The sequence below is a fragment of the Pygoscelis adeliae genome, unplaced genomic scaffold, assembly GCF_000699105.1.
Source record: "Pygoscelis adeliae isolate BGI_AS28 unplaced genomic scaffold, ASM69910v1 Scaffold267, whole genome shotgun sequence".
Taxonomy (NCBI): Eukaryota; Metazoa; Chordata; class Aves; order Sphenisciformes; family Spheniscidae; genus Pygoscelis; species Pygoscelis adeliae.
The window spans coordinates 805125-816069 of NW_008825150.1; the positions used below are offsets into that span (position 1 = coordinate 805125).

Below are 10945 nucleotides of genomic sequence, written 5' to 3' on the forward strand. Positions count from 1 at the left end.
TTAAAGCATGTATGCAATGTGCGCCAACAAAAAAGCAAAGAAAATAAACATATTTGGAATTCAGCATTTAAACTATAATTATTTGGAGAAATTCCTCTTTCCAAATTTACATTTGGAGTATCCTGGAGAGAATAAGACATTCATTCCAAAATTACCAAAGTTTTTCCTGAAGAACAAGAAGATGTATTAGATTCTGTATCTTATCTCACTAGCAACTGTTAAGATGACTCCTGCTGCTTAGGTAAACAGAGTAGGGAAGTGAATAGAAAAGAAAGGAAAACTTCTATCATCTCACTGATGTGTGGCTACTTGTGCTGCAGGCAGGGCATGGGTATAAATGAATCAGTCAAGATCACATGTGTACTATTGTTTACCTTTTGCCACTCCAACCATTTCTGTTGTGTGCTGAGGTCAGCCTATTTGTGCTCTTTTAAGCATGAGAAGCAAGTTATGGTGATAACTTTTCTGATTGTTTAATCCCAGGTCAAGTCAAGTTTGAAAGAACAGGAGAAAAGGAAAATAAAATGACAGTGACATCATCATCTTTCCTTAAATATTAACACGACATTTTGATACTGATGGAACTTCTTATCCATGTTCCCTTTTGAAATAAAATGCTGATGAGTTCAACCATCCTTCCAGACATGGTTCAGTTTTGGTTATTTTGATGTATGATTCTTCTGAAGCCTTTGCAAAGGCTGGATAGCTGTAGGAGCAGCAGATTAGAGAGGCAGCCCAGCAAACTACCTGGACCAGTGATCTAAAAGGTGAGACAGGCAGGTGAAGAGCAAGAAGGAGCGAGACAGAGTATTATTATTATAATCCTGCTGGTTGCTGTACCCAGAGGGTACACTGAGGGCAGGAGACAATAGGAAGGATTGTATTTCACCAGCCCTGAACTAACTAAAGGTTTGAATAAGGAAATGTTTTTAAAACATCTATGGTAACTGCTGAAAACAATTATGTCTGTGGTATCTGCCAACTCTCATAATTATCTGCTGTTGTTTTAAAAGTGTGTATGGGAAATTTTGCAAAATCTAGGACCAATAATCCCATGGCTGACACAGCATGCTCTTAGACACTTACACAAATGTAGTGTGAGAACTGAACAGAACAGTTGGCTACATTAAGATTCAGATTGACAAAGACAGACTGAGGGGGTTTTGTAAGCTGATGTAAAATTTCCCATAGGCAAAAATATTAAACCCTGAATAAATGGAGGAATTCAGCCACCTATGAGCACTTTCAGGACCTAGAGATGCCCTTTGAGTTTTCCCTCTACAAATCCAGAAGACACATGTTCATGGCTCCACGCACCCGTAAGTTCTCCAAACAAGACCATTTCTAACCCCTCCGACATAGACTCATCTCTCTATTTCAAGGAATTCATATTGTACTGCTATTAAATGTTGTGTCTATCAAGGGACTGTTGTTAGGTCTTTTCACTGCCATAACTCACTCTGTTTACATGCAGCCTTTAACTTCATATTTGTATTTGTTTATATCAGCATGACATAATTTTTGCTCCATTGGTTAAGAACAACTTTAGAAATATTTAAAAGTGCCCAACTCTACTGTGACATGAACACATAATTCAATAAAATGCCACTGCTTATGCTACTAATTGATTTGACTGAGTTGTATCATTGTGCTAATTATGATAATGCATGAGGGCACAGAAAAAAAGGCTCCATTCTTGTAAACAGAAGAGTAAACACCTCTTGCCATAGGGAACTGACAGTCAAAAATATGCTTAGACAAATAATCTTCCACAAGATTTTTCAGCCCGCTATACATAAAGCCTTCTGATTGTGGTTGCCTTCCTATATCACAGGCTACAACTGTAACAGTATTTTGAAGTCACTAGTAGCTGCAATGCCAAGTGGAAAAAAAAATGTTCTTAAGGCAGAAGGAAAAACAGGCATTGTATTATCAGATTGTTACAGAGTCTGTGAATGTAAATATGAATGCAAGTAAAAATGTAAGAGCTCAGATTTAGTATATGCAGAATAAGACTCCAATTCCACACAAAGAGGAAGAGGAGTTTGTGTTTAGTAACTGGTTTGAATTTGAATATTTTAAATGATTTATTATTTATTATTATTATTATTCAGCAGAATTAAACACAGACAAAGGGAATCCACAGATGCCTGATGTCTTCTGAAGGAAAAGCATTTTTTTTATCTGTCAATTAAAAGATTTGGAAAACAACAGCCAGTTCTGGCTATAATCTTGCATCAAACAAACGGGTATCTGAAGTTGAACTACAAAATACTCAGATTATAATTTTATAATGATTTTTAGTTATTTTTTTTTCCTAAAACAGTATTGTTCGCTTTTCATCGGTCTTGTAACTTTTGCATATACCAGATGTCACATGCTGAGTATCTACAAAACAAGACTTGATTGAATGCACAGAGCTGCATCACTGGAGGTTATTAGCCAGTTAAAATGTTTGATGGACATAGATGTACAAAGATTTTCTTAATCTGAACCTGGAAAGTTGCAATCTTAGCTCCTATGCATTTCAGAAGTGTGCACCCTTCATAGGCAACATGGGATATTTTTAATGATGTCTCAACTTTTATCTTGTCTTCTTGACTAGCTATGTTTTTCCATTTAACCACAGAGATCATTAGTACCGTGTGCTTCTACTTAGTCTGGTTGGAGGAAATAGTGCCTTAGGAACACTCGTCAAACCACAGGTTTCCAATAAATAGACTATGAAAGAACAACCTATTTATATCATTAAGAGGAGGATCTAATTAAAAAATTCATTAGATCTGTGAGACCGTAACTGAGGTCTATCCACATCTGGTCTCTGCAACCATATTGCCTTTGTAAAATGCCCGGTGAAGAGTTTGATGACAGAAGTGTAGGGTGGCCTGTGAGACGTTTTGAAGGGTGATGGTATCAAAACGCCTGTGAAACAACCTCTCATTGCATGTAAGCCAATGCTTAAATATCAAACATATTTTTTACTTCGGTTGCCTTCAGTTGTCAGGCACGTCACTCACTATACTCAAATTCCTGCTAAGGCCCTTGGCATGCATTTGGAGTGAGTACAGAATTTGCAGTGTTTATCAGAAGATACTATCTTTGACTCTTCTAGGTTGGAATGGAAATCTTATCAGGACAAAGCTCCTTGCAAAGTTGGCACGTCGGTGCAAGGAGCTACAAGAGACTTCCCTGTACAATAGATGAGACACAATTGATTTCTTGCACTCCACTTCCAGCCTCAGCCAGAAATACAAGACGAACAGGCTTGCTTTCTTCTGTGATTTCAACATGTCTGCTTCCTGTACAGGCTGGAAATAGGACATACCATAACAACTGTCAAAACATTTCAGAACCTCAAGCAAGGTGTGATTTGAGCCGGCTTCTGGAAGCAGCGAGGGCTTGGGGAGCCATGCGAGCAGGCTGGGCCCTCTCTGCTATCAACTGATTTAGGGCCCAAACATGACCTCCACCAAAGGCATCACAGTTTGACCCTCACTCAAACCTCTTGTCTGGGTGGCCCCAAACTTTGAGAGCCAGGCTGAAGTAAACTTGAGTGTCTCCCAAACGCCGAGGGACAGTCTGTCCAGGCTGAAATCTTTATTCCGCTGTTCGAGCAGCCCTTGGGGTGCCTCCCCTGAGCCCACTCATGCATGCCGCCTGGCCCTGCCAGGGATGAGTCCCCATTTACAGTGGGGATCAGCGAGCTGCTGGGAGACGAGGACAGCCTGTGTGCTAGCACTTGTGGAAAATGGCGGGAGGGAAGGCAGGCCCCTGTGCTGAGGGAAAAGGGGCCTCCAGCCAAGGCCAGGGCAAGGCTGGGAAGGATTGCCAGCTTCCCAGGCAGAGGCAGAGGAGAGTTTGCTGCTGAAAGGAGGTGAGAAGGAAAGGGGGCTTCCCCCAAGCAGGTGAGGAAGCGTTTAGAGAGGAGAAGAGGGCAACTCCAAACAGCTTTGGGAGTTCAGAGGCAGCTCGCTGGTGGGAGGTGGAGAGATGACTCAGGGCTGGGAGAGATGTATGGGAGAGACCTGTCCTCCACTGAGGGAGGCAGGGGAGAGGAGAGGCTCCTAACTGCAAAGCAGGGGATAAAAAGCAAGGCAGGGCATATTAAAAGACATGGTAGTATTTGGTAAGGCAGCTGGGCCCAAGTGGGAGGGCGGTGAGTGAGAGGCTGGGAGCAAAAAACAGGCCCCAAGATGGTGCTTCAGCGGAGTGACTTGGTGGGAGATGAAAACCCACCCTGCAGCATTAGTTAGGGTAAAAGTGACAGAAAAGAGGTAACAGAATTCAGAAAATGGAAAAGTTTGGGAGAAAGAGGGATACAAACAGGAGAAATATGGCATCTATGTTGAGAAGGAACAGAAGAAAATTGATTACGATGCAGTGAGGGAGACGCAGTACGTTGCTGTTGTGTTGTGCGTTGCCAACACACACAAACATGGCTGGTGAATGGAAAGTTATAATATATGTTATTCAGCAGGGCAAACTTAATTTTTAATGAAAGTATATTTCTATGCCTACCTCATCAGAAATGTGTGAAGATCTTTTGGGACCTGTGTTTTGTGGTTTTCGTTATTCACACGGGCATTGTGAGAGAGCAAAGCTTAGGAATGTAGCATGCTGTTTGAATGCAGACTTAATACTGAGGTGAGGTAACTTTCTCCATCCCCAAGTGTTTTTATATATCAAAATCTAAAGAACTTTGCCATGTCTTTCAAAAATGCAGGGAACTCCTACAAGTTTCTACTTTTCTGTCCCAACTGGATGGTTAAGAGCCTTCCTCTAGACTCTGGATATGGTCTTCAAAAATTTTATTGTTGCTGTTATTTACCAAGAAACTGTTTCAAATTAAAAAGAACAGGTAAATATTTAATAAGTAAAATACAAGTTATTCGCTGCACCAGTGCTAGATATGCTTAATAATTTTAAGAAGCAGTATGAAACATGCATTGATAGTGTTTTAAAACAATTCCCCTGTGATCTTTCCTGAGTACCTGTCAATACAGGGAAATTGAATTTTAGCCTGTCAAGTACTCTTTGACTTGTCATTCATGTCTCACATCTTCCCAAATAGCCACACCGTTGAGAATCTACCCCTCAGTCTTTTGCAGTGAATGCACTCCCCTGACCTGGTCTAATCCTCAGTTTCTTGCCATAAGTCCACCTGATGAAGTGTTAGACGAGGGACCTTGGGTAGGGTGTTTTAAGAAGCAAGTTTGAGATCGATGTTTCATACCATATTGCTGAGACTGGATGTTCAGGTGTTTGGTGGAGGCCGGCACGTGGGGAACATTCTTGAGGGAGAGAAAATACTGGAAAGGAACATGGGTTTGAACTGAACTCTCAGAGACTCCTAGCTGAAACCTGAAACTGTTGCAGAAAAAAATGAAACTGCTTTGCTTCTTAGAAGCAATTGGTAAGTCCCCGTGTCTAGTGAAGATGCATGTCTGCACTGTACACCGATAGTTATCATTACTAGTTTTGGTATCAGAAACACTCCAGCTATGGTAATACAGTAGATAAGACAAATTATCCTCTTGAAAAGCAGGATAAATTAGCTGCAGTACAGTGTTATGTTAATGCATTTAGACTACAACCAATACTTGAGTAAAATTGTTTAGAACAAGCTTTTAGACACTGGAACCGAAGGACGTGCAATTTTTTTTCACAGTGCTTGCATAACTCTCTTGGGTTTGAAATGTGTAGTAACTGTCGATATCCACCTCTAGTTCATGGCCTTTTTTTGGTAGCATTTTTTCTTTAAACTTTGCAGAGTTCACTGTAGTAAGTTATCTTATCGTGCATTTTCTGTTCATAGATCTGTGCAGTATATCTCTCTAGATTTCCCATTTCATCTGATTAGTGCTGCTGTAGTTTCAAGCATTGTTTTGTTTTGCGTGAAGCAATTTGCAACACTTGTTTGAGAAATATGTTTTTGTTGGGATACAAGAGTATCTCGCTTAGAATTTCTTTTTCAGTTCTCCATTTTTCTGGCTGTTTCTTTTTTAAGCGCTAGCTTCTTTGGCTAAGATGGAACCAAAAGCTTAATTTAGATTTTTTTTCTTGTGTTATTCCAGAGGACATTAAAATAGATTTCTCTGCTATGTGTCTATTTAATACAGTTTTCTAGCTCAAGTCTTCTACGATGGCACTCACATGGTGTTTGAGACACCTTCTGAAATTACGAAGAGACCAGAAATAGCACAGGGACTGAACTTCCGGCCAGAGTGGCTCTAGGGAGGCTGGCCCATAGTGGCTTTTACATTTGGCTTGCAAAATGCTGAGCTGTTTTAATGGCCATCCTGTATGCATCTTTTTGCAGAAACCTAGATATAGGACTTTTTAACTATCTGTTTTGTTTAATGAGTTTAGCTACTCTAATTATCACATAGCAGACTAGGATGCCACACTGTACTAAAAAAAAAAAGTTTCAGAATCAGTTTCGCCAGAGAAAGGCAGGACTATCTATCTGGTGGGTTTTGCACCTTCTCAATACAAATTTCTCTGGTATCTTTTCCCCTGAGGTGCAGCTGTAGTATTAAATAGAAAGTTCATTTATCCACTGTGGAAAAAGAGACTACAGATAGATAATCTACAGGTTGAAATTAGCAAGAGTGTAAAAATCCACTATAAAAATAATTTGCATACAAGTCAACATATAAATTAGTTTTACACTTCTCAAAATCCTGGAGGAGGACTGAAGTTTCTGTACTTCTGTGACTGACAGCCAGCTAGTTTGCTGCTGCTTTTTTTATGCAAACTCCATCACTGACTAGCTTTAAGAAAGTCTTGTGATTCATTTACTGTTCCGTTCCCACCACAGTAGATACCTGGGTTCATAAAACTGTCTGCTATGTAATAATTTCTGCTATATAAGATAAAACCACTATTGTGGTAAATCCATTGCAAAATAGGGTCCTGAGAAGTACTAATGATCTCTTGCCAAACTGCTTAAATCATGATGACTTTGTCACAAGAACATTATACATTTGTAATCTTGTTATGATACTGAATCCTTATACAGCTGTTTTTTTGCAATACTTTTGTAACCAGTTTAAAGCCATCTGGTGCACTTATTGTCAGGTATACGCAATTTAAAGCAGAGGGTCACAAATTTTTGTTGTTGTTTTGACTACGCGTGCACCTTCAGCAAACTCACGATATTTTCTCACTGTATGACAGTGGAGTTGAAATGGAATCATGTAATTACTTATTTGTACATGGTAACTATTATGATGTTCCTGATAGCTGCATGTGAGAATTGCTGTTTTAGTTTGTTATCTCTTAACATTTAGATCCTGAAAATTATATAAATGTGGGATTGATCTCCACATAAGCCAAAGATTGATACACAGCATTGGATCTCTTCTAAATGTTGTAACTTTTCCTGTGCTTTTATAAAGCCCAAGTCTTTAACTATAATTCTAGTAAGTAGATATAGGAACATATGATTTTTATCTCCTGGTTACTTAGCAGAAAGCTTGCATTTGGAGATCATCTTTATTAAAATACCAGTGATATATGGATTAAAAAGATGAGAGTTAAGATTGCATCTGTATTTTGCTGCTTATTCATTAAAGGCCTTAATTTGCTTATAGTTTACTTTTTTAATTCCATGTTATGATTGGATCACCGTAGTATTTAGAAGCTGCAACCAAGATCAAGGCTGCATTATATTAAATTCCGAAAAACCACATAGTAAAAGGAAGCCCCTACTTGGCCGTTGTAATAAAACAAGATCCACAGGGACTGGGGAGGGAAAGAAGTACCTTTCCTGACTGACTTAATTATTTTTCTACAGCAGAGTGACTTGTTCAAGGTCACAGAAGAATTAAATTTCTGTATTGGTGAGCAGGTGGAAAAGAAACAGAGGATGTTTAATTTGCACTTTCATGTGCAGTTTTTTTACTCATTTCCTATGGAAATAAGTCTTCTGTGATCATGTGTGTTCTTTTCCCTCCCTTTTTTCCTCTCCACCCATAACTTTTGGATCCATTGATTAATACAAACAAATTTGAAAGAGGAGTAAAAGTCTTAATACAACTGTCTTTCTATAAATTTTGTGAAAACAGATGCTAGGAAAAGGGAAGAAGAAACCATCTGAATGCCCTTGCTACGGTGAAGCTGCAGCCTGAGTTCACATTCACAAGAGAGAACTACATATATTCCCAGCCATTGGAAGAACTTCTATAACGTCACATTGGCTCTCTTCCTATTTTGCTATAGGGCTTTGGAGCATAATGCACAGTTGTCCATGCTACATACACTAGTTTGATTTGGCTCCAATCTGGAGTGAAATAAGTAGTGTTCTTGAGGAGGAGCCCTGGCGCAGAACGGAGGCTACTTTTCTGCAGCTTCAGAATTTGCACCCTACAAGCCAATGGAGACAAACCGATCTATAGTTTGCTCAGGGATGGGGTTCATTCCTTGGTGCGGATTGTAGAGGTAGCATAGATGTAATCAAAGCAGAACTTGCACTTTCCAAACACAAGATGCTGATCATTGGAAAGTCGGGCATATCTGTTCTGATGATTGCGGAACCATTTGTTTAATGATAATGTTGTTCTTGAATACATATGGTAGGGGGGAGGAAGAATTCCTTTGGGAGGGCTTTGGAAACCTTTCTCTCAAACTGTAAGTCACTGGATTGTTTCTTTTTAGGAAGGAATTGGTACATCTTGCATCTTTGATTTTATGCTAATTTTCCTTCATATGGTCTGTTTCTGTTAGAGCCTAGACTGTAGTTCTGCAGTGTGTCATGGTAAGCAGCATGTAGATTAGTGCCATGTGTTAAAGTTGGAAAGTTTCTTCACTTTTTTTGCTTGGTTTGTGGCAGCTTGTATTAAATAGTTTTCCCCTCCCCTTTTTTCTCAGTTGTGTGGTTAGGAATTGCTTTATTGCTTGTGCATCCCATGGCAGTGTTTAATATTAGTTAGATGTTTGGCCATACATACTTCCCTGAAATCTTACGTCGGTTTTCATTGATGGGGATTTCCTGGGTGCTCACATGTCTTTCTTTTGTATCTTCTCTCCAAATACATGTCTTGGGTAGTCACAGAAGTGTTATGGTATAAGCTGTGCAGTGTAACTTCTTTAATTATGAGACTATTTGGCTGCTGTCAAGACTTTTGCTCAACTATCTTGCAGCAAATTTGAGCACAAGTGCCAAACATGCTTGACTTTAACTTCACGTCATTTGTCATTCCTCCTAAGGAGTTCCATCTTGCTATTCCTGACTAAAGAGCTTTATGTGTAGTGAGCAGGGTTTTCAACCTCAACATAAGCAGTTTATGTCTACTCTTTTTCTCCCTCATTGATGATTATATCTCCTTATAATTAAAAACATCAATCAATCACATCCATTCCCAGCTGAATTTTGCTAGACTAAGTCAAGCTCTTCTCATATGATAGACTCTTAATTCCTCTGATCGTTCTGATAACCCTTTCCACACATTTTTGTAGGAAGATTAATTTATACTGGTGGCTAGAACTGTACTTAATATTCCAGAACAGGTCTTGCAGGACTTTGTATTATACCACAACTATTCTTCCTGCTTCTGGAAATTCCGTGTGTAATATATCCGAGGTCACACTTCTTATGGTTGCTTCACGTTGGTTGCTAATAAGCCTGCTGCGATTGACTGGTTCTCTTTTGAGGCTTACTTCGGTGAGCTTTCTGCTTCTTTGACTGTTTTAATTGTGTTCCTGTAGTTTCTTGTAGCTAATGTTACTTGACCGGAGGCGCTCTGGCCAGGCCACATGGTATGAAAGCTTTTAGGCTTGCCTCCAGGTATTAAGGATGGGACTTGTATATTGCAGCTACTTTTTGGAAGAGGTGGAGTGTGAATGCTGTCTGTATGTAATACTGCATGTGTTAACAGTGTATATAAGGCAAAGGGTGTTTGTGCTTTGCCACAAATGTTTATCCATTTTAGCACTGTAAAGAGCCCAGTCTCAATAAAGCTGTAAGACATTTACTTAAATCCACTGTAGACTGTAGTACCACGTACGTTTCCACAGGCAGCAGCGCCAACTTCACCAATTCCTGTCCTGCCCCTCTGGCCACTGCTCCAACCCTTGAGTGGGCCCTAAACGCTACTCTTTTTTCTTGAGCCTAGATTAATTCCATGCTCTGCTTCAGCGTTGTCCCACAACAGTTTGAACCAGCAAAAAGTGAACGGTGGCAAAGGGAGTGGCTGGGAAGGGAGGCAGGATGGGGAAAGGACCACTTAAAGCCCACGCCACCCCTCTGCGAAGTGTCTGTCGAACCATAAACTTCAATCTTCAGCACTCCTGCTGGGGCTGCACAGCTGCATGAAAGGTGCTGCATGTGGAGTCAGTGAGGCTGCTCAAATGAAACCAAGTCCTTCACCAGTGGTGTTCATGTTTGCCTTAATAGGTGTGAGCTGGAGCAATAGGTTTATGCTGTAACTCCTTACACAAATTAGGTATATGGAGTACAAAAATTTTCATGGTAGTGTTATTTTCTATTCTTAACCTCAATGGAGAAATAAACAAAAAATGACACAGTCCTAGAATTAAATGAAAAGCACGTACATCCCGTAGGTTATATATGGTGAGATGAAAACCTCGGTATTATTTGAGGGGAGCGGGACCTCCGAGTTCAGAGCTGCTGTACCGTAGCCTGAAACACCAAAACAAGAAAAAACCCATTCGCAAACAGACGAAGCCTGTACTCAAACACAGATTAGGTAGTATTTGGACAACAAAATGGCTGTGGTTGTGGTTATAGGTGATCCACAGGGGCGCAGCTGAACAAGTCGGGGGGAGGGGGAGCCCCGACACCGCAATCCGGGGCCGTTTCCGGGCCGCCCTGGGGCACGGGGGCCGTGCCGCAATCACCGAAATCGCGTCCCAGGGACTTACTGCGGGGCGCTGCGAGACGCGGGGCGCGCAACCCCGGGGCGCGCAACGCCAGCGGCTGCCT

At 40.5% G+C, this 10945-nt stretch overlaps 1 long non-coding RNA gene across 1 annotated transcript; it reads right to left on the minus strand.

Annotated features, from left to right (window-relative positions):
- Nucleotides 1-10461: 10461 nt before the first annotated feature.
- On the minus strand, nucleotides 10462-10945 carry LOC103920574. Its single transcript, XR_663804.1, has 2 exons — nucleotides 10885-10945; nucleotides 10462-10642 (listed from the first exon to the last, which is right to left on the minus strand). It is a non-coding gene; the product is annotated as an uncharacterized LOC103920574 (long non-coding RNA).